Genomic DNA, 26,275 nt, shown 5'->3' on the forward strand with positions numbered 1-26,275 from the left:
AAACGTTTTCTAGCTAAAACAGCTTTTTTCCATGTGTGAAGAACTTGCCGTGAAGCAGTAAGTCTGGCGGTGCTCAGATATCACTGCTCTCAGTCACCTGCTCGTTGCCTTACCACCACAAGCACCTATATATATTATTAGGTAACTTTTTAAACATAAATACCAATTTTTAATCCTACATTATTATATAAAACAGTTGTAAATGCATGTTTACCCATTATAATAAATTGTTTTCTGTTTGAGGTAGTATACACGTGGGACAGAGAGAACCTGTCAGGCTGGACCCACTTTCATTCAAGGAAATTAATGAGTCACCATCTTGACCTAACCTGGCGTCATACAGTGTAAGATACTGTGTAGTCATCCTGACCTTGGCCAGGTGAAGCTTTGAGTGATTGTTTAAGATGTAGTTAGTTATATTTTAATGAATCAAATATCATTTCTTTGACTCATTCAAATATCCTTAATGTTTTTATTGGATAAACTGAATCAGACCATAACAATATTTGTGTACTCTCCTAGTTGTGCTTCTTGGTGTCGAATTTCGACTCCTGGCTTCGCCACTTTACTATTGACCGGCTTTACTGATTCTTGATCTTGTGGGTTCCACCATACTTATGAATTTGTTTAACTACAGTAGCACTGCGGTGGAAGGATTCGTATGTTCACACAGGAACAATGAAAGACATAATTCAGAGTTTCGGCTTTATTCCTTGCCATTCTCCAGGCAAACTGAGGGAAAAGAAGAACTGTAGACTGAGTTGACCAGAGTGACCAGAAGAGCGAAGTGCTGAGAGAGGTGGGACAATACCATTAAATTTCATGGGTTTTAGTAACAAACATATCCTCAATAACGTTATTGTAACTGTATAAATATTTTGCTAAAACATTTGGAAATGAGTAATATACTTATTTTATTTAAAATTATCCTATTATCCAGGAAGATTCCACAATTAAACTCTGTTATGATGCCTAATATAATTTTTCGAAGTATGTTATGAAGCAGGATGATGAGTGTCCCTTCCATCAGTGAAAACTCCACAAGCTTCCTTGTGTAGTAGTTTACCGTGTAGTTTTTACCTCAAGTATTACTGCTGGACCTCCTTTCCCTCTCCAAGATGACTTCACCCTCTCACTAGTTTGTCTGTTGAACCTTTTTCACAGCCCTATTTCGCCTATTGTGTTTTTTTCTCTTCAGTGTTCAACAACCTCTGAAAATTCTCTCTCTCTCTCTCTCTCTCTCTCTCTCTCTCTCTCTCTCTCTCTCTCTCTCTCTCTCTCTCTGTTATACCTTCATTTGTGGAGAAAAGTGAAGAGAATGAATTTTACATTAATTTTAATTTAAGTTTGATCGAGGAATTCCTAGAAATTATGCTTTGGAGAATAATTAATGTCTGTACGAAATTGAAAAACTTTGATCATTGACGTTGTGGATGCAGCAGATGCTGGGACCCACCTGCTGACCAGGAGTCTCGCTGTCTGCGACTCGACGAGGAGTGTAGAGGACCTGGGTGAGGGGTGAGCAGCTCTCTTCCATAGCACCGTCTCCTCCATTCTCTCCTAATCCTCTCTTACCTATATATCTGCAAGATGAATGACAAATATTATTTTAAGCTAGTACAGAGTTGTTTTCTGTTTTCTCTCTCCTAGATGATCAAACTCCTCACTGGGTGGAGAATCTCTCTCTTGGGAGATGTTTTATTCACTCTCTAGGCTTGTACAAGGAAACTTCTTCAGTACAATATATTATCTACCCCAGGCAAACACATTTTTCTTTACAGTTGTGTCTCGTCTCCTCACTGGCAGTTTATTTTACAGAGTCGTCAACAAAAAGCTCTCAGTACCTGTGCGTTGCATGTGTCTCCCCTTAGCGAGGCTAGCTCTTGTTTACGTTCACTGTTCTTATCTGAACCAAACTTCACTTACCAAATTTATTTCTTCACCCTACGTGTAGCAGTGATACTCGTCATTATTAATCTCCCTGGATGAACTTGTATGAGTGTGCCAGTGAACCTGCCACTGCCGCAAATATAACGCGTAACACCATAACTAAATAATTAAAAGAAATTCTTTTCTAGTCGAGCAGTAAGCACTAGCGGGTACACTGCTGTTACTGCTGCACTGCAATAACACATCTTCTTTAAGATCAAAATAAAATATAAGCATAAATAAAAGCGAGTAATTGTAAAGGTATTACCTTCGCTTCTTCCTGCTGACAGTAGCACTTTCTGTGACTGTGTCCCAGCGGGTGTTACTGAATCAGTTTTCTGGCACGTGTTTCATCTTCTGCTTAGCTGGTCCTAGCAGGCCCTAGCAGGTCCTAGCGACTGCCTGTGCTGAGCGTTCATGTTAAAGGAAGTTTAAATTTCTATCTTTTTTTTTTTGGGGGGGGGGGGGGGAATATTTGTTGTGCGGTGAATTCGTTAAAGAAGTCAGCCTATTGTGGAGGATGTCACGAGTATGATTAATGAAACGTCATTGTCTCCGGCCAATGATAAGCCAGTCACTTCCGACCTGGGACCTCCACCAATATTGATCTCGCGGGAAGACTTACTACTGCAAGTCGTGAGCTGATGAATATTGAGCGAGGGGCTACGTAAACCAGAGTATTCTCTCTCTCTCTCTCTCTCTCTCTCACTCTCTCTCTCTCTCTCTCTCTCTCTCTCTCTCTCTCTCTCTCTCTCTCTCTCTCTCACTCTCTCTCTCTCTCTCTCTCTCTCTCTCTCTCTCCTACAAAGAGCTACACTTATGTTTAATGGAGACATCCGTGCGTGTATCCGGTGCCTGGTGAACACTTACTAAGCAAGAGGCTAATGGAACGACCCAAAGGCGCGACTCCTTTAACCCAGCACTTGACGTGGGATTGTGAGGTCCTTGCCTGTACCTCAGAGAACTTTCCCTGCCTCCCATCACACTAACGCATACTCCTTACCCACGACGTCATCCTCCCTTTCTTCTTTCTACCCATCCCCATCCCCCTCTTCCCAAGCCTCCATCAGGCTCGCCGGCTACACATTACAGGAGGATTCCGGCTCCTTCAAGGTTTATTTCATCCAGGCTCCTTACAAGGATCCCAGTGAACATACGTCTGACTTTTTGGGGGTTATCCTAGGTAATTTACACATATGTTACTATGTATGACAATTGTACTTATGTGCACCTGTACCTAAATAAACTTACTTAAGGACTATTCCAGCCAGGCTCGTTCAAGCCATACTCCAGTCAAGACACTCCACCTTGAACTTGAATGATTCGCCGGTACATGTCCCGGCCACCAACACTTCACCTCCTTGTCACCAGGCCCCGTGGCCTGGTGACGAAACCTCTCGATTCACACAGTTAGGGTCCGGGTTCGATTCCCGGCGAAGGGGTGGAAACATTGGGCGTATTTCCTTACACCGGTTGTCTATGTTCACCCATCAGTAAAATGGGTACCTGGGAGTTAGTCGACTGGTGTGAGTCACATCCTGGGACAAAACTGACCTAATTTACTCGAAATGCTCAGTATAACAAGCGGCTTTCTCTATAGTAGTATGTCACTGATGTCAACTAGGCCTGTACTTGTACTTGTAGTATATAAAGTTATTATTATTATTATTATTATTATTATTATTATTATTATTATTATTATTGTTATTATTATTATCTTGCTTCTGACTTACAGTAATCTCTGGGCCTCTGACTCCTGCTTTCATGGAACGCGCCGCACCTACGCCTTTGGTGGCGCCACTAACAACAGACATCATATCTCTTATCTGTTAATGATTCCTGAGGATCATCGTTCTATGGCTTGGTCTCAGACCACGCCTCATATACCGAATATTATGCCAAGCAAAACTAGCAGATCCACCTCAGTGCTATTCTGTGTTCGGGGATTCTTATACGTATATCCAGTCTTATTCTTATTGTGCAAGAAGGGTATAAATACCGACAATATGAAAGTTAAGACACATGTGCAACATCTGGGTATCTTTATTGTAGACGTTTCGCCATCCAGTGGCTTTATCAATACAGATTCTAGGACATAATTAGAAGACAATAGAACTATGTACAGAAGATGAGGTAATCAGTCCCTCAGCTTTGGCTGAGGGACTGATTACCAAGGTCATGGTTCATCTGCAGCTCCCAGTGAGTCTCACAATTTGCAGTCTAGTTCCTCCGTGTCTAGTTTCAACGCCCGCCCTATGTATGTCGCTTCTAAATTTGTTCGAGTTACCCATTACAGAAATTAACGGACATTAGCTGGGTGTCTACCAATTACAGTTTTCTTTGAAAACTACTGATCTCAAACTTGTATCAGTATCGTCAAATGGTACAGTAGAGTCCTGTTCATCTTTGATAACTCACTTTTCTCCAGTTGTTGCCAAGACCCATTAGAAAGACTTAGAAGATATTGCAATTCATATATACTTAAGCCCTACAATATTTTAATGCGCTTCTGTCTAGAGTATCTCTCTAACACCGGGGAAAGCTCTCCATCTACCCTTGTTTATAGTACCATTCTCACACCTGTGGAAGCTCACGTGTACGATCGTTCTTGATGCAGTGCATCAGAAAGATATTTGTCTCATCTCACCGGATCTCGCGTTGAAGCTTTAGTTATTATCTTTCCAGTACAAAATTTTACGCTACCGTGTATTCAGCTTAGTCTTTTTAAGAAGAATGTTGTGCTATGTTTCTATTCCCAGAATACAAAGTTGCTTTATCTTATTTTTTCTTTAATTCATTCTATGGAGCACGCTGAGTTTATTATCACAGTAGATTCAAGAAGAATACTTAAACAGATGTGTCTCCCCTCTCTGTGAGCTGTCACCTCCTCTCACCTGTGAGCTGTCACCTCCTGTCACCTGTGAGCTGTCACCTCCTCTCACCTGTGAGCTGTCACCTCCTCTCACCTGTGAGCTGTCACCTCCTCTCACCTGTGAGCTGTCACCTCCTCTCACCTGTGAGCTGTCACCTCCTCTCACCTGTGAGCTGTCACCTCCTCTCACCTGTGAGCTGTCACCTCCTCTCACCTGTGAGCTGTCACCTCCTCTCACCTGTGAGCTGTCACCTCCTCTCACCTGTGAGCTGTCACCTCCTCTCACCTGTGAGCTGTCACCTCCTCTCACCTGTGAGCTGTCACCTCCTCTCACCTGTGAGCTGTCACCTCCTCTCACCTGTGAGCTGTCACCTCCTCTCACCTGTGAGCTGTCACCTCCTCTCACCTGTGACCTGTCACCTCCTCTCACCTGTGAGCTGTCACCTCCTCTCACCTGTGAGCTGTCACCTCCTCTCACCTGTGAGCTGTCACCTCCTCTCACCTGTGAGCTGTCACCTCCTCTCACCTGTGAGCTGTCACCTCCTCTCACCTGTGAGCTGTCACCTCCTCTCACCTGTGAGCTGTCACCTCCTCTCACCTGTGAGCTGTCACCTCCTCTCACCTGTGAGCTGTCACCTCCTCTCACCTGTGAGCTGTCACCTCCTCTCACCTGTGAGCTGTCACCTCCTCTCACCTGTGAGCTGTCACCTCCTCTCACCTGTGAGCTGTCACCTCCTCTCACCTGTGAGCTGTCACCTCCTCTCACCTGTGAGCTGTCACCTCCTCTCACCTGTGAGCTGTCACCTCCTCTCACCTGTGAGCTGTCACCTCCTCTTACCTGTGAGCTGTCACCTCCTCTCACCTGTGAGCTGTCACCTCCCCTCTCTGTGAGCTGTCACCTCCTCTCACGTGTGAGCTGTCACCTCCTCTCACCTGTGAGCTGTCACCTCCTCTCACCTGTGACCTGTCACCTCCTCTCACCTGTGAGCTGTCACCTCCTCTCACCTGTGAGCTGTCACCTCCTCTCACCTGTGAGCTGTCACCTCCTCTCACCTGTGAGCTGTCACCTCCTCTCACCTGTGAGCTGTCACCTCCTCTCACCTGTGAGCTGTCACCTCCTCTCACCTGTGAGCTGTCACCTCCTCTCACCTGTGAGCTGTCACCTCCTCTCACCTGTGAGCTGTCACCTCCTCTCACCTGTGAGCTGTCACCTCCTCTCACCTGTGAGCTGTCACCTCCTCTCACCTGTGAGCTGTCACCTCCTCTCACCTGTGAGCTGTCACCTCCTCTCACCTGTGAGCTCTCACCTCCTCTCACCTGTGAGCTGTCACCTCCTCTCACATGTGAGCTGTCACCTCCTCTTACCTGTGAGCTGTCACCTCCTCTCACCTGTGAGCTGTCACCTCCCCTCTCTGTGAGCTGTCACCTCCTCTCACGTGTGAGCTGTCACCTCCTCTCACCTGTGAGCTGTCACCTCCTCTCACCTGTGAGCTGTCACCTCCTCTCACCTGTGAGCTGTCACCTCCTCTCACCTGTGAGCTGTCACGTCCTCTCACCCGTGAGCTGTCACCTCCTCTCACCTGTGAGCTGTCACCTCCTCTCACCTGTGAGCTGTCACCTCCTCTCACCTGTGAGCTGTCACGTCCTCTCACCCGTGAGCTGTCACCTCCTCTCACCTGTGAGCTGTCACGTCCTCTCACCCGTGAGCTGTCACCTCCTCTCACCTGTGAGCTGTCACCTCCTCTCACCTGTGAGCTGTCACGTCCTCTCACCCGTGAGCTGTCACCTCCTCTCACCTGTGAGCTGTCACCTCCTCTCACCTGTCTTCCCGTACTTGAAGCATCTGTGGACTCGTACACTATACATGATTTCACATCAGTGTCTTGCTTTGGGTAACTTTCCACCTGCTCGGAATAGTCTGTAAAAGAAATATTATAGTCTGCGCTTAAATAAAGTTTTCGTCGCCCTTAACAAATATATTGTGTTTATACTTTGATTGGTAGTTTATAAGTTTTCGACTTAGGCACAAAGATGCCAACTATGAATAAGGAGAAAAGTTTACGATCATTATGATAAAAGTTGTTTCCAGCAGCACGGGTGTGGGCGTAGGTACGTGTGGGCGTGAGGTGAGACGGTGTGAGTATGGGTTTGGAGGCTGTGGGTGTATGGAATTTGGACTTGTTGGTGTATGAGGTGTGTGGGCGTGGATGTGTGTGTGTGTGTACTCACCTAATTGTAGTTGCAGGGGTCGTGTGTGTGTACTTGTGTGTGTGTGTGTACTTGTGTGTGTGTGTGTGTGTGTGTGTGTGTGTGTGTGTGTGTGTGTGTGTGTGTGTGTGTGTGTGTGTGTGTGTGTGTGTGGGCGTGAGAGGTCAGGCAGAGTGCCAATACTAGGCTGATGCCAGCCAGCCCTCGGCACACCAACAGTAACACCGAATTTCCCCTGATTTAAGTTTGACCTCAGAGATGGAACCAAGTTTTGCTGGCGACTAATGTCATCTTAACTAGAAAAAAATGTGACTGTATCCTCAATAACTGGTCTTCCTCCCCCCGTCTTTAAGTCTTTACTACCTCCAGTACCTCATTATATTTACTATATTGTGCAGAGTCTAGGATGATCGTAATGAAGAGGCAAACTGTTACTTTCTTGGCTCTGAGGTTTATCGACGACAAACCTATTATCAACTTTCAGAATCTTTGGGTTTAAGTTAAAACACTTTTGTTAACTTAGCCATACAAACCACAACTTGGGACAAGCTCCTGTTTGCAACTTTGACAAGCTATGCTTCGTAAGTGCTGCGAGTTCCCAAAACTGTCAGAGGGAGCCAATAGCAACTTTACGACAGTGTCAGCTACGGAAGTAGCTTCCTTTCTTGGTAGAAGCTCCAGGCTGTAGTTCTCAACTGTAATAAAGTTGGTAGAATTACCGACAATATGTAAAGTAAAAGGACACAAGTGCAACTAATGTGACATTTATTGTGGCAACGTTTCGCTCTCCAGGAGCTTTATCAAGCCATTACAAACAATACATGGACACAGAGGGTATATAAAGGCCCAGAGTGAGGTGTAATACTAGTCAGGTACCATTTCGATGTTCACTAGTGGTAGTAGTAGTAGTAGTAGTAGTAGTAGTAGTAGTAGTGGTAGTGACAAAAGTAATACAATATGGTAGAGCAATTAATTCGTACATGAGTAAAAGGATATAAAAGCTATTACTTGGGTAACATAAAAATAGGTTGGACAAATATAGACAACAGCCAGGTTGCACTGAACGTCTCAAAAGTACTTTCACAAGCTAACACCAGAGTTGCCATCGCTTCTAGCACTTCAATAAAGGATATAACCAGGACAAAATCCAAGCACCAGGAACCAGTCAATGCAGGAGTTTACACTATACCCTGTGGAGGCTGTGACAAGATTTACGTAGGTAAGACACATATGCAACAGTTAGGTATCTTTATTTCGAAACGTTTCGCCTACACAGTAGGCTTCTTCAGTCGAGTACAGAGAAATTGATAGAAGCAGAAAATACTTGAAGACGATGTAATCAGTCCATCACCCTTAAAGTTTTGAGGTGGTCAGTCCCTCAGTCTGGAGAAGAGCATTGTTCCATAGTATGAAACAATATGGAGATGAAGTGACAGGATGGAGCCTTATATAGCGCCAAGAGGTGAGACGTAGGTCTTCAAGTATTTTCTGCTTCTATCAATTTCTCTGTACTCGACTGAAGAAGCCTACTGTGTAGGCGAAACGTTTCGAAATAGAGATACCTAACTGTTGCATATGTGTCTTACCTAACAACCTGTAGGTATTTTATACCATTTTAATGTTCAATCTGTCAGACACTGCAACACAAGGGTATCTTGGTACAGACCTGCAATCAACTTCGACAACCTCCACTAGTGAGAACGGCTGGATTTGAGAGGGACCTGACCTCCCAACATCTGAGTTCTTACCTCTTCTAGTGACCTACGTCTCACCTCTTGGCGCTATATAAGGCTCCATCCTGTCACTTCATCTCCATATTGTTTCATACTATGGAACAATGCTCTTCTCCAGACTGAGGGACTGACCACCTCAAAACTTTAAGGGTGATGGACTGATTACATCGTCTTCAAGTATTTTCTGCTTCTATCAATTTCTCTGTACTCGACTGAAGAAGCCTACTGTGTAGGCGAAACGTTTCGAAATAAAGATACCTAACTGTTGCATATGTGTCTTACCTAACAACCTGTCGGTATTTTATACCATTTTAATGTTCAAGATTTACGTAGGTGATACAGCCAGAAACCTCGACACCCGTCTCAATGAACACATTTACGCATGTAGGAACGATAACTTGAACAACGCCTGTGTACAACACCGAAATTCCACCAATCATCTCATGAAATTCAGAGACGCCCAATTAGTGATCAAAGAAACTAATTTCCGCAGACGCAAGTGCCTTGAATCAGCACTGATCGCTGTTTCGAATACAATTAAACAAAACAACGGCAGCTTCACCATCTCCGAAGTCTTAGCAAGAATTCTCCTGAAAACAGTAAACCCTGCCATCACATAGTCTCTCCTGTTATACTACACAAAGCACAGAGAGTGAACACTGAAACAAGCTGCCTCATTCCAGTCTATATTTGTCCAACCTATTTTTATGTTACCCAAGTAATAGCTTTTATATCCTTTTACTCATGTACGAATTAATTGCTCTACCATATTGTATTACTTTTGTCACTACCACTACTACTACTACTACTACCACTAGTGAACATCGAAATGGTACCTGACTAGTATTACACCTCACTCTGGGCCTTTATATACCCTCTGTGTTCATGTATTGTTTGTAATGGCTTGATAAAGCTCCTGGAGAGCGAAACGTTGCCACAATAAATGTCACATTAGTTGCACTTGTGTCCTTTTACTTTACAGTTCTCAACTGCTTTCCACCAGTTATCGCTGGTTTACAAGCAGTTATCGCAGGTTCACAAGATACCCAGTTATAGCTGGTTCTTGTCTCGCTCATGGGCACACTATCTACACCTAGATTAAAGCGTAATAATATATTCTAAAATAGGTTAAGTCACTTTACTTTTGGTTAGGTTAGCCAGTATTAATACATTTTACCGTACGTGGTAATACCATAAAGTGTTGGTATCCCCAGACCTTGGAGAAGACTTCACAAAAGAAACTACCTCTCGTAGGGAAGGTTACAGCTCCACGACGCACACTACCTCACGATGAGAAAAACTTTAATGACCAGAGACTTTAAAACTAATTTCAAGACGAACTTCTGTCGCCTTTCCTTCTCCGTTCGAAGTTGAGAAGATCTGAGGGGGCTAGTGATCACCACGGAGGAGATGACAGTCACTAACATGGTTCATCGACGCCGCTTCGGGAGAAAACCTCGACAAGTGTCGGCTTGTCTATCAGTAGGATGAAGACGACAGATGTGTAATTACGACATGGGCTGAAACAACTGAAACAACGCGGTCGTTAGCGAGGCTGGAAATACATATGTTCATGGACGTGGGTGGATGGTGAACCTGACAGCATCAATAATTTAGTTACAAGAGACAGAGGCCATCAGAGGACAGAGGACGCCCAGCAGCATAGTGATGGCGCCTTTCAAAGAGATATTCACTTCATCAAAGGGTCCCGTGGCCGGCCTCAGTGATCAGCTGACGAGGATCATCCCCATAAATTCACTGTTGTTGGTCACACTGTATCACCCTCCACAGAATGTTTTGTTGACAAACATGAGTCACCTCTCGCTCACCTTAACCTTCACTACATATCTTATCTTTGTTACTGTTAAGTATCAATTAAGTCTTCAAGAACTATCCAATTCACTTTCTAAATCTCAATTTTTGCGATTTTAATGCATTGTTGTTTTGGTTGGATATTCTCAGAACTCTATTTGTATCCCCTTATTCATTTCTTTCATCTATACATAAGTCAGTGTACAAATAACAGAAAAGACATTTATGATACTGAGATAGAGCGTCAAAGCCAAGCTCAGCCAACACTACCACCTGCCACTTCCTTATCACTCTCAAAGAAGTGTAAGTTTGCTCTCCCTACTCCTCCTTCTCTCTCACTCTGTCTGTCTGTCTCTCTGTCTCTCTGTCTGTCTGTCTGTCTGTCTGTCTCTCTCTCTCTCTCTCTCTCTCTCTCTCTCTCTCTCTCTCTCTCTCTCTCTCTAGAGAGAGAGAGAGAGAGAGAGAGAGAGAGAGAGAAAGGTACATCTCCTCATGCTCCAGGTGCTGGCACGAGTCCTTCCCTGTAAGCCTCTCTCACTCTCTCCCTAATAAACCGTCCCTTGTGTTCAGTCCATCAATCTTGAATAGAATACGGCATATGAGTGGAGAAGCAGCTTATAAACCGTATGGCAGGAGAGGTGCAGCAGTCATAGGTGGTGTCACATTTGTTCAATGTAGAAGTAGGTCGTGCCCAAGAATTAGGCAAGCGAAGAATTCCTAAGTATTAAGATCCCAAGAAGTTGCAGTGTCTGACAGGTTTGTAGATGAATGGTTCAGAGAACCGACATGTTGATAAATTAGACACATGTGCAACTCTTGGGTATCTTTATTGAGGAAACGTTTCGCCACACAGTGGCTTCATCAGTCCATATGTAGGAGAAACTTGAAGAACAGGAGGAGAATGAGGTAATCAGTCCCTCAACCTGATTACCTCATTCTCCTCCTGTTCTTCAAGTTTCTCCTACATATGGACTGATGAAGCCACTGTGTGGCGAAACGTTTCCTCAATAAAGATACCCAAGAGTTGCACATGTGTCTAATTTATCAACATGTCGGTTCTCTGAACCATTCATCTACAAACCTGTCAGACACTGCAACTTCTTGGGATCTTAATACTTGGGAATTCTTCGCTTGCCTAATTCTTGGGCACGACCTACTTCTACATTGAACAAATGTGACACCACCTATGACTGCTGCACCTCTCCTGCCATACGGTTTATAAGCTGCTTCTCCACTCATATGCCGTATTCTATTCAAGATTGATGGACTGAACACATCGACTCTAGGTTGAGGGACTGATTACCTCATTCTCCAACCGTCCCTTCCCTGCTGCATCATTGTTCCTACACAACCACCACACCGGAACCAGTCTGCTACACCACTTGTCATGCACACGTAAACATCTATCAGCTTTTAACAATTATTTCCTGCCGGTCTTAACACAAGACGCAAATGATATTCCATTAACTAATAATTCTCGAGCCCCTGAGAAAGCAAATTATGTAATATTAGTTACCCGAGACATGGTTTTTAAACACGTTGATAGTTATGGTAAAATATGTTCCCTGGTCTCCACGAACTGTTTTCATGGATTCTTAAAAAATGAAAAACGGATCTTAGCCGCTTGTTCCTCTAGTTAGTATATCTCTGCAAACAACTTTTGTACTTGAGTGGAAGGTGGATAATGTGATTCAGATCTGTTGCCGTGAAAAGTATTTCTGTTGGGAGTTTTGAGAACCATCACAGTACAGCAGCATCAGCCGTGTACACCATATGCAACAATATCAACCATGTACACCACTTGTAGTAGTGTGAATCATGCACACCATGTGTAGTAGTATTAGTCATGTACACCACTTGTAGCAGTATGAACCATGTACACCATGTGCAGCAGGTCTTGTACACTAGTTACAAGGAGAGGCTAAGAAACTTGAATAACTACATTGAAGGGCTAAAGTACCAGGGGAGAGACATAATAGCTCCATACAGAATACTCAGGGGCATTGATAGGATAGACGGCCAGGTTGTTTGAGAGGTTAGAAACAAATACTCAAGGACTTAACCAGAAGTTAGACACGCAAGTCACGGATGTCAGGAAGTATTTTTTGTCTTAGGGTGGTCATGAAGTGTAATGATCTCTGTGAAGTGGAGGTAATTTCATACTTAATATTAAGAACAGGTATGATAGGGCCCATGAGGCTAGGAGGGAGTGATTCTGGCAAGCGGCATCGTGGGGGGAGGTAAAGGGGGTGACCAAGAGTAAAGACGAACGAACCCCTGAAACCCCACACAAAGTACTCGTACACATTCAGATATATGCACCTAACACGCATAGCCAGGGCCGGATTACTGCATAGGCAAACTAGGCATTTGCCTAGGGCCCCGCGCATTTGGGGGCCCCGCGGTCCAAGGGGTTCAGGGGCTCATCCAAGACTGCGCACATGGTGCAAGTGCAAAGGGGTCCCTACCTAAAAAGTTCAAGTGTTTGGAGAGTAAAATTGATTTTTAAAAATTAATCAAAACAAAAATAAATAATGAAATAAAATAAAATAAAAATAAATAAACCTAACCATAGATGGCAACACTCAACACGCCTTTGTTTACATCAGAACAGCTGTGTTTTCCCGCTAATGGGTGAGTATGGGAGATTCCTCTCCAATTTTCTGTAGTAATTACACGTTATCTAGACTTGTACTGTGACAAATTAACTGAAGTGTTGTTGATAGACATTGATGTGTATGGATAAATGTTTGTTTTCGCCTCTAAATGTTAAGGGAGGTACCTGATAGGGTTATTTGACCAGTAAAGACGCATGGACCAGTAAAGACGCATTTTTGGTAAAAATACTATAAAGAAAAACCTAAAAACGCAAACTGACTTCCGTTTGTAGGTTTTAAAAGCACTTTGTCCTGTCTTTAAGTCTTTATCATTTCAATAACAGATCTCAATTGATTGATGTTCTACATCACTTCCGTCGCAAATGCTTAGTTTTCAAGTTGCGACGGAAGTGATGTAGAACATCAATTAATTTACTACATATTTCCCCAGAAACACATAAGCCACATCAGAAAATCGTTGGTTGGGTAAAACTGAAAATTGTCCCTGCATTCTTTAATTCTCATGTCCTTATCTATGGTGGTAGGCCATATATCATGCAAAACGTAATGATTAGTTTAGTTATGAAAATGGTAATATAAATAATATAAACTGCTGGTGAAAGACTACAGTTACCGGGCTGATCATCAGCGGTCAAGGAAGAGGAAACGCAATTTTGAAGAGCCAGACAATGAAATTGTGTTGCTACCAAGCCAGAAATGTAAGACAGCTACATACTTCGTCATTCTGGATTCACTGATTACAGAATTGGTGAAAAGAAAAGAAATCTACCAGAATCTCAATGACAAGTTTGGATTTCTGTTCAAAATTACTACTATGCCAGATGCAGAATTGAGAGAAGCTACATTAAAGTTGCAACAACACCTTTCAGCAGATGTTCAGGACACATTTGTTGAAGAAATAGTTCATTTTTCTGGGTATATGAATCAGATTAAAGCTCCACCTGAAAAATGTGCGCCCTCAGCTGCTTTGAAACATTTAAGAAATGCAGGTATCTCAGAAACCTTCCCTAATGTTGACATAGTGTATCGCCTTTACCTAACACTTCCAGCTACTAACTGTGAAGGAGAACGTTCATTTTCTGTTTTAAAAAGAGTGAAAAACCAGCTCTGTTCAACAATGAGCCAAGACAAATTGTGTAACCTAGCCTTGTTGACCATTGAGTCTGATCTAACAAGAAATATTGATTTTCAGAATATAATTGATGATTTTGCCAATATGAAATCCAGAAAAAAGTTTATTTAAGAAGTGCCTGTGAATATAAACAATTCTTTACTTTCTTGAGTTTATATGATTTGATAGTCTTATGCATGATGCAATGATAACAATAATGGTCAGTGATCTATAAAGGGAATAATAGTGCTGTAGTGGTTATGCTGAATATAATAGGTACATGATGTCACTACTTTAATAGCCTAATCTAGTAATACTAGTAATACAAACATCATACAGGTCACATCAACCTCCTGCAAACATCATACAGGTCATATAAACCTCCTGCAAACATCATACAGGTCACATCAACCTCCTGCAAACATCATACAGGTCACATCGATCTCCTGCAAACATCATACAGGTCACATCAACCCCCTGCAAACATCATACAGGTCACATCAACCTCCTGCAAACATCATACAGGTCATATCAACCTCCTGCAAACATCATACAGGTCATATCAACCTCCTGCAAACATCATACAGGTCACATCAACCTCCTGCAAACATCATACAGGTCACATCAACCTCCTGCAAACATCATACAGGTCACATCAACCTCCTGCAAACATCATACAGGTCACATCAACCTCCTGCAAACATCATACAGGTCACATCAACCTCCTGCAAACATCATACAGGTCACATCAACCTCCTGCAAACATCATACAGGTCACATCAACCTCCTGCAAACATCATACAGGTCACATCAACCTCCTGCAAACATCATACAGGTCACATCAACCTCCTGCAAACATCATACAGATCACATCAATCCCCTGCAAACATCATACAGGTCACATCAACCTCCTGCAAACATCATACAGGTCACATCAACCTCCTGCAAACATCATACAGGTCACATCAACCTCCTGCAAACATCATACAGGTCACATCAACCTCCTGCAAACATCATACAGGTCATATCAACCTCCTGCAAACATTATACAGGTCACATCAACCTCCTGCAAACATCATACAGGTCACATCAATCCCCTGCAAACATCATACAGGTCACATCAACCTCCTGCAAACATCATACAGGTCACATCAACCTCCTGCAAACATCATACAGGTCACATCAACCTCCTGCAAACATCATACAGGTCACATCAACCTCCTGCAAACATCATACAGGTTATATCAACCCCCTGCAAACATCATACAGGTCACATCAACCTCCTGCAAACATCATACAGGTCACATCAACCTCCTGCAAACATCATACAGGTCACATCAACCTCCTGCAAACATCATACAGGTCACATCAACTTCCTGCAAACATCATACAGGTCATATCAACCTCCTGCAAACATCATACAGGTCACATCAACCTCCTGCAAACATCATACAGGTCACATCAACCTCCTGCAAACATCATACAGGTTACATCAACCTCCTGCAAACATCATACAGGTCACATCAACCTCCTGCAAACATCATACAGGTCACATCAACCTCCTGCAAACATCATACAGGTCACATCAACCTCCTGCAAACATCATACAGGTCATATCAACCCCCTGCAAACATCATACAGGTCACATCAACCTCCTGCAAACATCATACAGGTCACATCAACCTCCTGCAAACATCATACAGGTCACATCAACCTCCTGCAAACATCATACAGGTCACATCAACCTCCTGCAAACATACAGGTCACATCAACCTCCTGCAAACATCATACAGGTCACATCAACCTCCTGCAAACATCATACAGGTCACATCAACCTCCTGCAAACATCATACAGGTCACATCAACCTCCTGCAAACATCATACAGGTCACATCAACCTCCTGCAAACATCATACAGGTCACATCAACCTCCTGCAAACATCATACAGGTCACATCAACCTCCTGCAAACATCATACTGGTCATATCAACCTCCTGCAAACATCATACAGGTCACATCAACCTCCTGCAAACATGATACAGGTCATATCAACCTCAGTTGCAGTGTAAGGAACTGAAATTTTTATTTTTGACAATTCACGAAACGTAATTTTTTTTTTAACTTTTTCTCAAAGTCTCGGGAACATAATCCTTTTTTCCCCTTTTGTAAGCATCGTGTTATTCAAGAATCTAGGGAGACTAAGCTTTTCTAGTCTATTTACCTGTAAATAGTTGTCAGTGGTATGGTGATACTCACAAGCTGTGGATAAAGATATTTATGAACAATTCAAAACATTTTAAAAAGAAACGTTTTGCCATTCTTAGCGGAACTTTTCCTTTAATTAATATATTGAACTGTATATAGGTATTTTTATCCACAGTACATGGTAAGCATAGGTATAAATAGTCGGGATCAGGTGAGAAGTAGTTGAGACGCGAACTGATATCAGGTTAGGAGGGCGGTACATACTGAGGATCATGTCAGTCAGGGGGTTCAGAGGTCCTGGAAACTTGCCTGGTTCTGGTGTGAATGAAAGCAGATTTACATCATTTTCTTCTGTTCCTGTCTTTTTATGGTTGGCATTAACGCTTTTAGACCAGGTAATTTCTTCGACAGTGGTGGAAGAGAGAGCTGGTGATAATTGACTCTTTTTAAGCAACCTATAAATGTTTTCAGAGAATGATGACAAAATTAGTCAAATGTATACAGAATCTTTCAAAGATAGATTGAGATACGGGTGAAGTATGCAAGTGGAAGACAGGTGTAAATAAAAGAGGTATCAATAGAGTGCTAAGGATATCTAACCATGAGATAACTGTAAAACATATATATTTTCAATTTTGATAACTTCAGATTTAGAAAGATTATAGAAAAATACTAGTTTGGAAATAGTTGTGGACGAGGGGAACCATCTGTCAAGAAGAGAGATTGAAGCTAACAACTTGGGTAGCTTCAAAAACGAATTAGACAGATATAAGTGATAAGGGTTGGATTTAAGGACCTGCCTAGTATGGGACAGTAGGCCTACTACTCTTAAGTTATAATTATTTGGTACAAAAACACATGAATTTATCCTGTTTGCTCTTCAACGAGATTGCGATCAATTTATTGTATTTGACATTATATTAGTGGAGTGGTGCCAAACCCAGCGGGTCACACAGCACCAGGGTAAAGGGCAGTCAGAAATGCTAAGTAGGAACTGTTAATTATGTGACTCACTTCTGATCAGTTATTTCACAGAAACCAGTTTTATTCATAAAGTTGGTACATTAAAATACAAGCAACCTAAAATGAATGCAAGGCTTCCTTGAGGGAAACACATCAGCACTAAAAGTTTGAAGACAACCAGAAGATGCAAGAGTTTGGTGCTGGAGTTGCAGACGTCGGCCTCTTCTATTTTCCTCTCGAATTATAGAGGATTTGTGCTTATGTCACATATGATTTATCGGATAAGCAGAGGTAATGAAATATTTTGGATATTTAACTATCTTCTTTACTGGATTACTGAACATTAATTCATACTAGGGATGGCTCTTAAATTGGATTTTGTGCATGTGTAGATTTTTTTTTCGGGGGGGGGGGCTATTTCTTGAACTCTCTAGCTCTTCTTCACGCTCTTCCACCTGGTAAGAAAGTTTTAATTTCTGCTGTATCAGTAATCTCTGGTTGTGATATTTTCTCATTTTTAAGCAGTTCTCTCACCTGGTCTCAGACTGGGCCGCAGGGGGCGTTGACCCCCGAAACCCTGTCCAGGTAAACCCTTCTTTACGTATGTACATTATTCTCCATTTTCTCTCAGTGGCTGATCTCTTGGTTTTCTTACTGGAACATATTTTGTACAGGCTGTAAGCTTGTGTGTTCATCTTTTCTGTAGACTGGTGTGAGTTAAGGATGTTTAGGGAAATTTCCCAGCGGACATCAACTGTTTTATATATCTAATCCAAACAAATAATTGATTCTTGAAGTTAAACACTAGCAACAACCCTTCACATTAGCTATCTCTTGGGATCTCTATGCATGTTTCTGTGTCTGAACTTCAATGTGGTCGAGATCTGAGAATATTATATTTGAGAGCATGTCCCTGATCTGTTCCACATTGTTCTGGGATAGCATGCTTCTAAGAACTCACCTAATTGTGGTTGCAGGGGTTGATACTCAGCTCCTGGCCCTGCCTCTTCACTGAATGCTACTAGGTCCTCTCTCTCCCTGCTCCATGAGCTTTATCATGCCTCATCTTAAAGCTATGTATGGTTCCTGACTCCACCACCTCACTTGCTAGGCTATTCCACTTCCTGATTACTCTATGACTGAAGAAATACTTCCTAACATCCCTTTGACTCATCTGGGTCTTCAGCTTCCAATTGTGACCCCTTATTTCTGTGTTCCCTCTCTAGAACATCCTATCTCTGTCCACCTTGTCTATTCCACACAGTATTTTATATGTTGTTATCATGTCTTCCCTGACCCTCCTGTCCTCCAGTGTTGTCAGACCGATTTCCCCTAACCTTTCTTCATAGGACATTCCCCTTAGCTCTGGAACTAACCTTGTCGCAAGCCTTTGCACTTTCCCTAATTTCTTGACGTGCTTGATCAAGCGTGGGTCCCATACAGGTGCTGCATACTCCAGTATGGGCCTGACGTACACGGTGTACAGTGTCTTGAACGATTCGTTACTAAGGTATCGGAACGCTATTCTCAGGTTTGCCAGGTGCCCATATGCTGCAGCAGTTGTCTGATTGATGTGCTTCCGGAGACGTGCTCAATGCTATACTTACTCCAAGATCTTTCTCCTGGAGCGAGGTTTGCAGTCTTTGGCCACCTAGCCTATACTCCGTCTGTGGTCTTCTTTGCCCTTCCCCGATCTTCATGACTTTGCATTTGGTGGGGTTATATTCGAGAAGCCAGTTGCTGGACCACATGTCCAGCCTGTCCAGGTCTCTTTGGAGTCCTACCTGATCCTCATCTGATTTAATTCTCCTTTATTAACTTCACATCATCTGTGAACAGGGACACTTCTGAGTCTAATCCTTCCACCATGTCATTCACATATACCAGAAATAGCACTGAATGAAACAGTGCTGCGGTCAGCCACCTTCCATTAACATGTGGCAGATTGAAATCATAAAGGATAATATTTGTAAGGTTTCCAAGGCAGTTGTCTGTCTTCCTTAACTGTTCCGCAGATTCCGTAAATGCTCTACATACAAAGGGGCTTTTGGCATGTACACCCAACTAATATATTCCTCTTTACAATCATGTAATTTGTCAAAATAAACATCTTTATCTTCATCTGTTGCTGTTGGTGGTTTATTCAAAGGAATAATTACCAAGATTCGTTTTTTCTCTATTATATTTGCAAGTACTTTCACAGTATCATTCGATAACCTCAAAGTTTCCTTTCATCAACGTTCTTTGCAACATTTAGAGTGTAGTGCACTCAGCTCACACACTGAGGTCCAGAGTTCAAATCCCCTGTATGGCTGGATAACATGAGGACGTGTTTCCGTAAGACACCTGCTGTCCATGTTCACCCATCAATATAAAATGTGTACCTGGGTGTTAGTGGACTAGTGTGGGTCGCATCCTGGGACAAAAACTGACTTAATTTGCTCGGAATGCTCTGCATACCAAGCACCTTTCTATATACCTATGTACATGTACTTGTAGAAATAAATTATTATTATTATAATCAAAAAGAAGCGCTAAGCCACAAGGACTATACAGCGCTGCAGGGCAGGAAGGAAGCGAGGGCATCAGGTGGCAAAAGGGAGATGGATGAGTAATAGGCTACGGATAACAGCGGGGTAGTGGATGGTGAAAGGGTAAAGGGCAGCAAGAGACTGAACTAGAAAGGGCTGAGGGGAGTGCGAAAAGTATCATCAGAGTTTGTGGAGTAAATCAGTCGTTGTCAAGAAGTCAATGAGAGAGTCAGGATTAAAGGAGGGTCCATCAGCAAGAAGGGAAGGTAAAGAGAGAGTAGTAGAATGAAGACGACGTTGGAGGTAAATTCTGCGTGCTCGTTGATAGAGAGGGCAGTCTAACAGAATGTGGCTAATCGATACTGGAACTTGACACTGCTCACAGAGAGGAACAGGGTGCCTCTCCATGAGATACCCATGAGTAAGACGAGTGTGGCCAATGCGAAGGTGGGAGAGAGTGGTCTCCCAACCTCGGCACTGATGACAAGAAGACGGCCAGTAACCTATGCTTGGTTTAATAGAATGAAGTTTGTTACCGAGCAGAGTTGACCAACGTTGTTGCCAACGGGTGCGAAGGTGGGTAGCTATTGCAGCAAAATAGTCCAGAAATGGAACACCTCGATAGGAAATTGGTAGGTCATGTACTGCTGACCGCGCAGCAGTGTCTGCCTGTTCATTGCCCTGTACGTCGACATGACCAGGGACCCAACAAAAAACAATATCTTTATGTTTGGTAGAGATACGGCGTAGCCAAAGTTGGATACAGAGAACTAGGGGATGAGATGTATCAAATTTTCGTATAGCCTGTAGAGCACTAAGGGAGTCTGAGACTACTACAAATGATGACACAGGCATAGATGCAATACGAATAAGTGCTGCAAGAATGGCATACAGTTCAGCAGTAAAAATGCTAGCTGAGGCTAGTAAATGCCCCCGCACGATGCTGTCCAGAAACACTGCTGCGAATCCAATGCCGTCTGAAGACTTAGAGCCATCTGTGTACACAGCGGTGGCATGAGAATGGGAGTGGAAGTGATCAAGAAAAAGAGAGCGGGAAGCCACCATAGGCAGTTGAGCTTTCGAGCAAGGGAGTGAGAAAGAACAGACCCGAACAGCTGGAACTTCCCAGGGGGGTAGGAAAAAGTGAGATGCTACATGAACATATAAAGGTGGTAACTGAAGGGAAGACAAGAGTGAATGTAGGCGAAGAGAAAAGGGACGGAGCAAACAGGGGCGGCGAACGAATAAAGAACGTCTACTAATATCGGTGACCATTCTATAAATGGAAGGATTGTGTAGATCGTGAGAGCGTACATAGTAGCGAAGGCAATGGGCATCACGGCGATCAGACAAGGATGGAACATTTGCTTCTGTATAGAGGCTCTCAACAGGGGAAGAGCGAAAAGCACCAAGGCACAAACGTAATCCTTGGTGATGGATAGAGTTAAGGCTAGAGAGAGCAGCAGGAGAGGCCGCAGAATAAATCTGGTCACCATAATCGAGTTTCGATAAAACGAGGGCTGAATGTAGGTGAAGCAGAGTTCAACGATCAGCTCCCCAGGAAAGATGAGCAAGGGTTTAAGAAGGTTTAGCTGGCTGTGACAAGTTGCCTTCAGAGAGGTAATGTGAGGTTTCCAGGATAACCGACAGTCAAAGAGAAGGCCTAGAAACCTGACTGTATCACGTTCGGGGATACGGGAGCCATAGAGATACAAAGGATGATCGGAGATAACAGAGCATCTAGCAAAAGTAATTTGGTGAGTTTTGGTACTTGAAAATTTAAACCCATGCGTGGTGGCCCAAGTGGAAACACGGTCGACCGCATGCTGGAGAGAAACTGCAATAAGGTGACAGTCAGCGCCTGCACAAGCAATAGCAAAGTCATCAACATAGAGTGATGACCAAATACTGGGTGGAAGAACAGAGGCCAAATCATTTATAGCAAGGAGAAAAAATGTTGTGCTTAGAACACATCCCTGAGGGACACCTTCAGCTTGGACGAAGTCCGGGGAAAGAACATTATTGACTCGAACACGGAAATGTCTGTCAGTTAAAAAGTTCTTAAGGAAGGATGGTAGATTGCCTCGGAGGCCTAAGGAATGGGCCTGGACCAAAATATTATACCTCCAAGTTGTGTCATATGCCTTCTCAAGGTCAAAAAATATGGCAATAACTGAGTGATTATTCGCAAAGGCATTACGAACATACGTATCCAAGCGTAGTAAGGGGTCTATGGTAGAACGACCCTTACGAAAGCCATATTGACTAGCGGAGAGACCTTTGTGTGTCTCTAAATACCACATTAAACGTCGATTTACCAGATGTTCCATCACTTTGCAAACTGCACTAGTAAGAGCGATGGGGCGATAGTGGGAGGCATCATGTCCTGTAGTACCTGGTTTGCGGAAAGGGAGAACAATGGCAGATTTCCACAGCTGGGGAAGAACTCCTTGTGCCCAAATAAGATTGAAGAGGTGTAAGAGGACTACAAGGGCTGACCGATGTAAATGTTGTAACATACGAATATGAATGTCGTCAGGCCAAGCTGCTGATGATCGGCAAGCTGAGAGCGTTGCCTCCAGTTCTTGAAGTGTAAAAGGCACATTATACTGTTCTTCTCTGAGAGAAGAAAAGTCCAAGGGTACTAACTCTCTGGCAGACTTTGAGGAAAGAAACGAGGGGCATAGATGGAGCCCTCGGGAAATACGGACCAGATGTGTGCCAAGTTCAATGGCAACGTCGAGAGGGTTCGCTACATCAACACCAGTGACTCGTAGAACAGGAGCCGGGTCAGGAGAGTATTTACCACTCAATTTCCTCACTTTTTTCCAGACTGCACTCATAGAAGAAGCAGAGGTGATGGTGGAAGCATAGTCTCGCCAACAAGTGCATTCAGCTTCACGGATGACACAGCGAGTGATCGCATGCTTCTGCTTAAAATCAAGAAGTCTCTCAGCAGTTCTATTGTACTGGTACCTGCCCCATGCAGCACGTTTCAAACGTACTGCATGAGCACAAGCAGGAGACCACCAAGGCACTCACTTCTGAGAATGCCTGCCTGAGGTTTGGGGTATAGAATGAGAAGCTGCGGTATAAACTGACGTCGAGAAGATGTGTAGGAGCTCATCAATGGAGAATGAAGAAGGAACCTCACTAAAGGCAGTGAGGTGTGAGTAAAGATCCCAATTTGCCCAATCAAATTGCCAGCGAGGGCTACGGATTATTATTATTATTATAATCAAGGGGGAAGCGCTAAACCCGGAGGATTATACAGCGCCTGGGGGGGGGGATGTGGAAGGCATTCAGGCTTAATTCGGGGAACTGGAGCACAGATCCAATTCTCTAAATCAAGAGCCCCTCACCAACATCAAGGAACCTTCCTTGAGGGGAGAGGGCTACGGAAAGGTGGTGAATAGGAAGGAGAAGTAAGAATGGTCGGAAAATGATCGCTGTCATGTAAGTCTGGTAGAACAGACCAGGTGAAGTCTAGTGCAGTGGAGGAAGAGCAGACTGATAGATCAATGCAAGAGAGAGTATGAGTACGAGGATCAAAATGGGTGGGAGTACCCGTATTTAAAACATGGAGGGGGTGAGAGGCGAGAAAAGCCTCCAACTGGATGCCACGTGAGTCACAATGAGACCCCCCTCAGAGGAAATGGTGGGCATTAAAATCACCAAGTAACAGAAGTGGTGGCAGTAAGATTGAAACAAGAAAGGCAAAGTCTGGGATAGAAAATGCCCGAGAAGGAGAGAGATATAAAGAACATATTGTAAACCACTTATTCAAGTGGATACGGGCTGCAGTGTAATGCAGCGAGGTATGGACAAATAGTTGACAGTACGGAATATCATTGTGTAGAAGAAGGGCACTTTCATTAAAGGTCCCATCTGAGAAAGAATCCGAAGAATACAATAAATTATAGCCTGAGATAGGTTGGAAAACAGCCGAGTGTAATTTTGGTTCTTGTAAGCAAGCACCAACAGGGGAAAACCTGGAAAGCAACATCTGAAGCTCACCCCGATTACCCCTGAGGCCGCGGATATTCCACTGTAAATAGGCCATGATTGGCGATGAAGAAAATACCAGGAATCTGTAGGTAAAGGCACCTACGGACTAGAGGGGTTAGAAAAGTCAATGTGTGGTGGCATTGGAAGACGTTCAAGTAGCGAAGGAACGGAGCGTTGTGAAGAATGGGGTTGTGAAGATGTAGGAGAGGGAAGAGAAGGAACAGGAAGTGAATCAGTGTCCATTGAAGGTTTAGTCTCTGCAATATATTCTGAAATGGCTTCAAGTGTTTCTGAATTCAAAGATGAATGGGAGACCATATTGGAGATAGAAGGAGGAGGGTGAGTAAAGATTGGGACAGTAATGGACTGTACCAAAGTAGAGGGGGACGAAAGAGTGTAAGGGACTGGAGATGAAGTGTGGGGGGGGGGACAGAAGAGGCAGAAACCTGGGAGGTGGCAGAAGAGGGAGAAACTTGGGAGGGGACGGGGGTGGAAGGCATAGTACGAGGAGGAGGGTGAATCTCCACACTTGTAATAGAGCCAGAGAGAGGGGAAGAACTAGGTACAGAGACTGGAAAGGTAAAGTGTGGAGGTGGAAGAAGGGAAGGAAGGGGCAAAGAAGATTTGAGCAATGTGGATTTTTTGGACTTCTGAGTAGAGGGGCGATTGGTATTAGGTGTCGTACGAGGTCTTGTCGATACTGGGGCTTGTGAGGAAGGACGCGAAGGTGTGAGAACAGACTGAGTTGTAGTCAGGACGTCAGAGCCAAGGACAGCAAAAGGATTAGATGCCATAGTGGCTATGGGAGGGGTAACAACAGAGGAGGCTGCAGAAGATGGGACCCCAGAAGTGGGGGGATGTTTGGAAACATGAGAATAAGAAACACGGGGTAGTCTCCCTTGGAGGCGGAGATGAGTAACTGCCATAGCATAAGGGAGACCTTCTGCCTCTTTGAGGCAACGGATTTCACGTTCATTTAAGTAGACCTGGCAACGGCGGGAGTACGAAGGGTGAGCTTCATTACAATTAAGGCAAGATGGAGATTGACTGCAAGATGTATTAGAATGGTCGTCGGCACCACAGACTGGGCATTCTGCCATAAATCTGCAATATTTCGCTGGGTGACCAAAACGCCAGCAATTTCTACATTGTTGCGGTGTAGGTATCACCTTTCGAACTTGTAACCGATGTCCCGCGACATATACAGAGGACGGGAGTTCTCGGCTGTCAAAAGTTAAATGAGCCACATTGCAAGGGTAACGTCTCCGCCCCCGGGCAGGAAGGACATAAGTGTCTACTTTGAGGATTGGGAGATCCTGGAGTTCCAGCTGTTCAAAAATGTCATTGCCACATGACTGGAAATTCTGTTGGACTATGGTATAGGGCAGAATGACAGTACCACTACAAGAATTGAGAGAAAGATGTTTTTCAATAGTGATAGGAGTAGTATCGATATTTGAAAGGAGAGAAAGATCACGAGCTTGGGTAGCATTCTGAACAGTGACGATGCGCGTACCACTCTTGAGAGCATGAAATGAAATATCTCTGCCAACATGACGCAGGAGCGCTTTGCCAATACTATGGTCAGAAAGGTAGGCAGAAGAAGAAGTCGGTCTTAAAGTAAAGAATTTAGTTCATTGTGTGCTCCGAAACTGAGCGTGGAGAGGGAGTGCTTGACGTGTCGGTCTTTTCCGAGTAGAATGGGAAGGTAACGAAGGAGCATCATCAGGAGATTGACATTGGCGTTTAGGAGTAGGACCGGAGTTGGTCCAGCGTGAAATGGGCAGGCGATTCGAAAATTGCCGTACCGTAGAGGGAGAAGTTGGAAGCATAGTCAAAGGAGAGCGGAGTTCAGACAAATCGAAGGAGTCAGTCGAAGCCCCGGTACCTGAAGCGGGTGAGGAAACAGCACCAGCAAGAGGTACAGGGGCATCAGGAGTGTCCGAAGAGTGGTCTAGACACAAGGCAGGGTCAGAATGGGGTGCGGTATCAAGAAGGGGCCCGGGGGTAGTGGGTTCATGGACTAGGGCTGCCATGGTTAGGTTACTCCTTTGCTTTTTGTTTTTAAGAAAAAAAAAAGAAAAGAAAATAAAAATAAAAAAAAGAATAAAAAAAGGGGGGAGCAGGGAGGAATAGTTCCCAGGAGGAATGAAAGGGCCGGAAATCTCCCTCCGCACCCAAGAGGACCTCAACACCGCTAGTAGCGCAGATGCAGCATGGAACCCGTGCCATACCCTACCCTTCATGCCAGTAAACCAGCAATCCGGGATAGCAACCTCACATCTG

Source organism: Cherax quadricarinatus, chromosome 15, assembly GCF_038502225.1.
Source record: "Cherax quadricarinatus isolate ZL_2023a chromosome 15, ASM3850222v1, whole genome shotgun sequence".
In the NCBI taxonomy this organism is placed as follows: Eukaryota; Metazoa; Arthropoda; class Malacostraca; order Decapoda; family Parastacidae; genus Cherax; species Cherax quadricarinatus.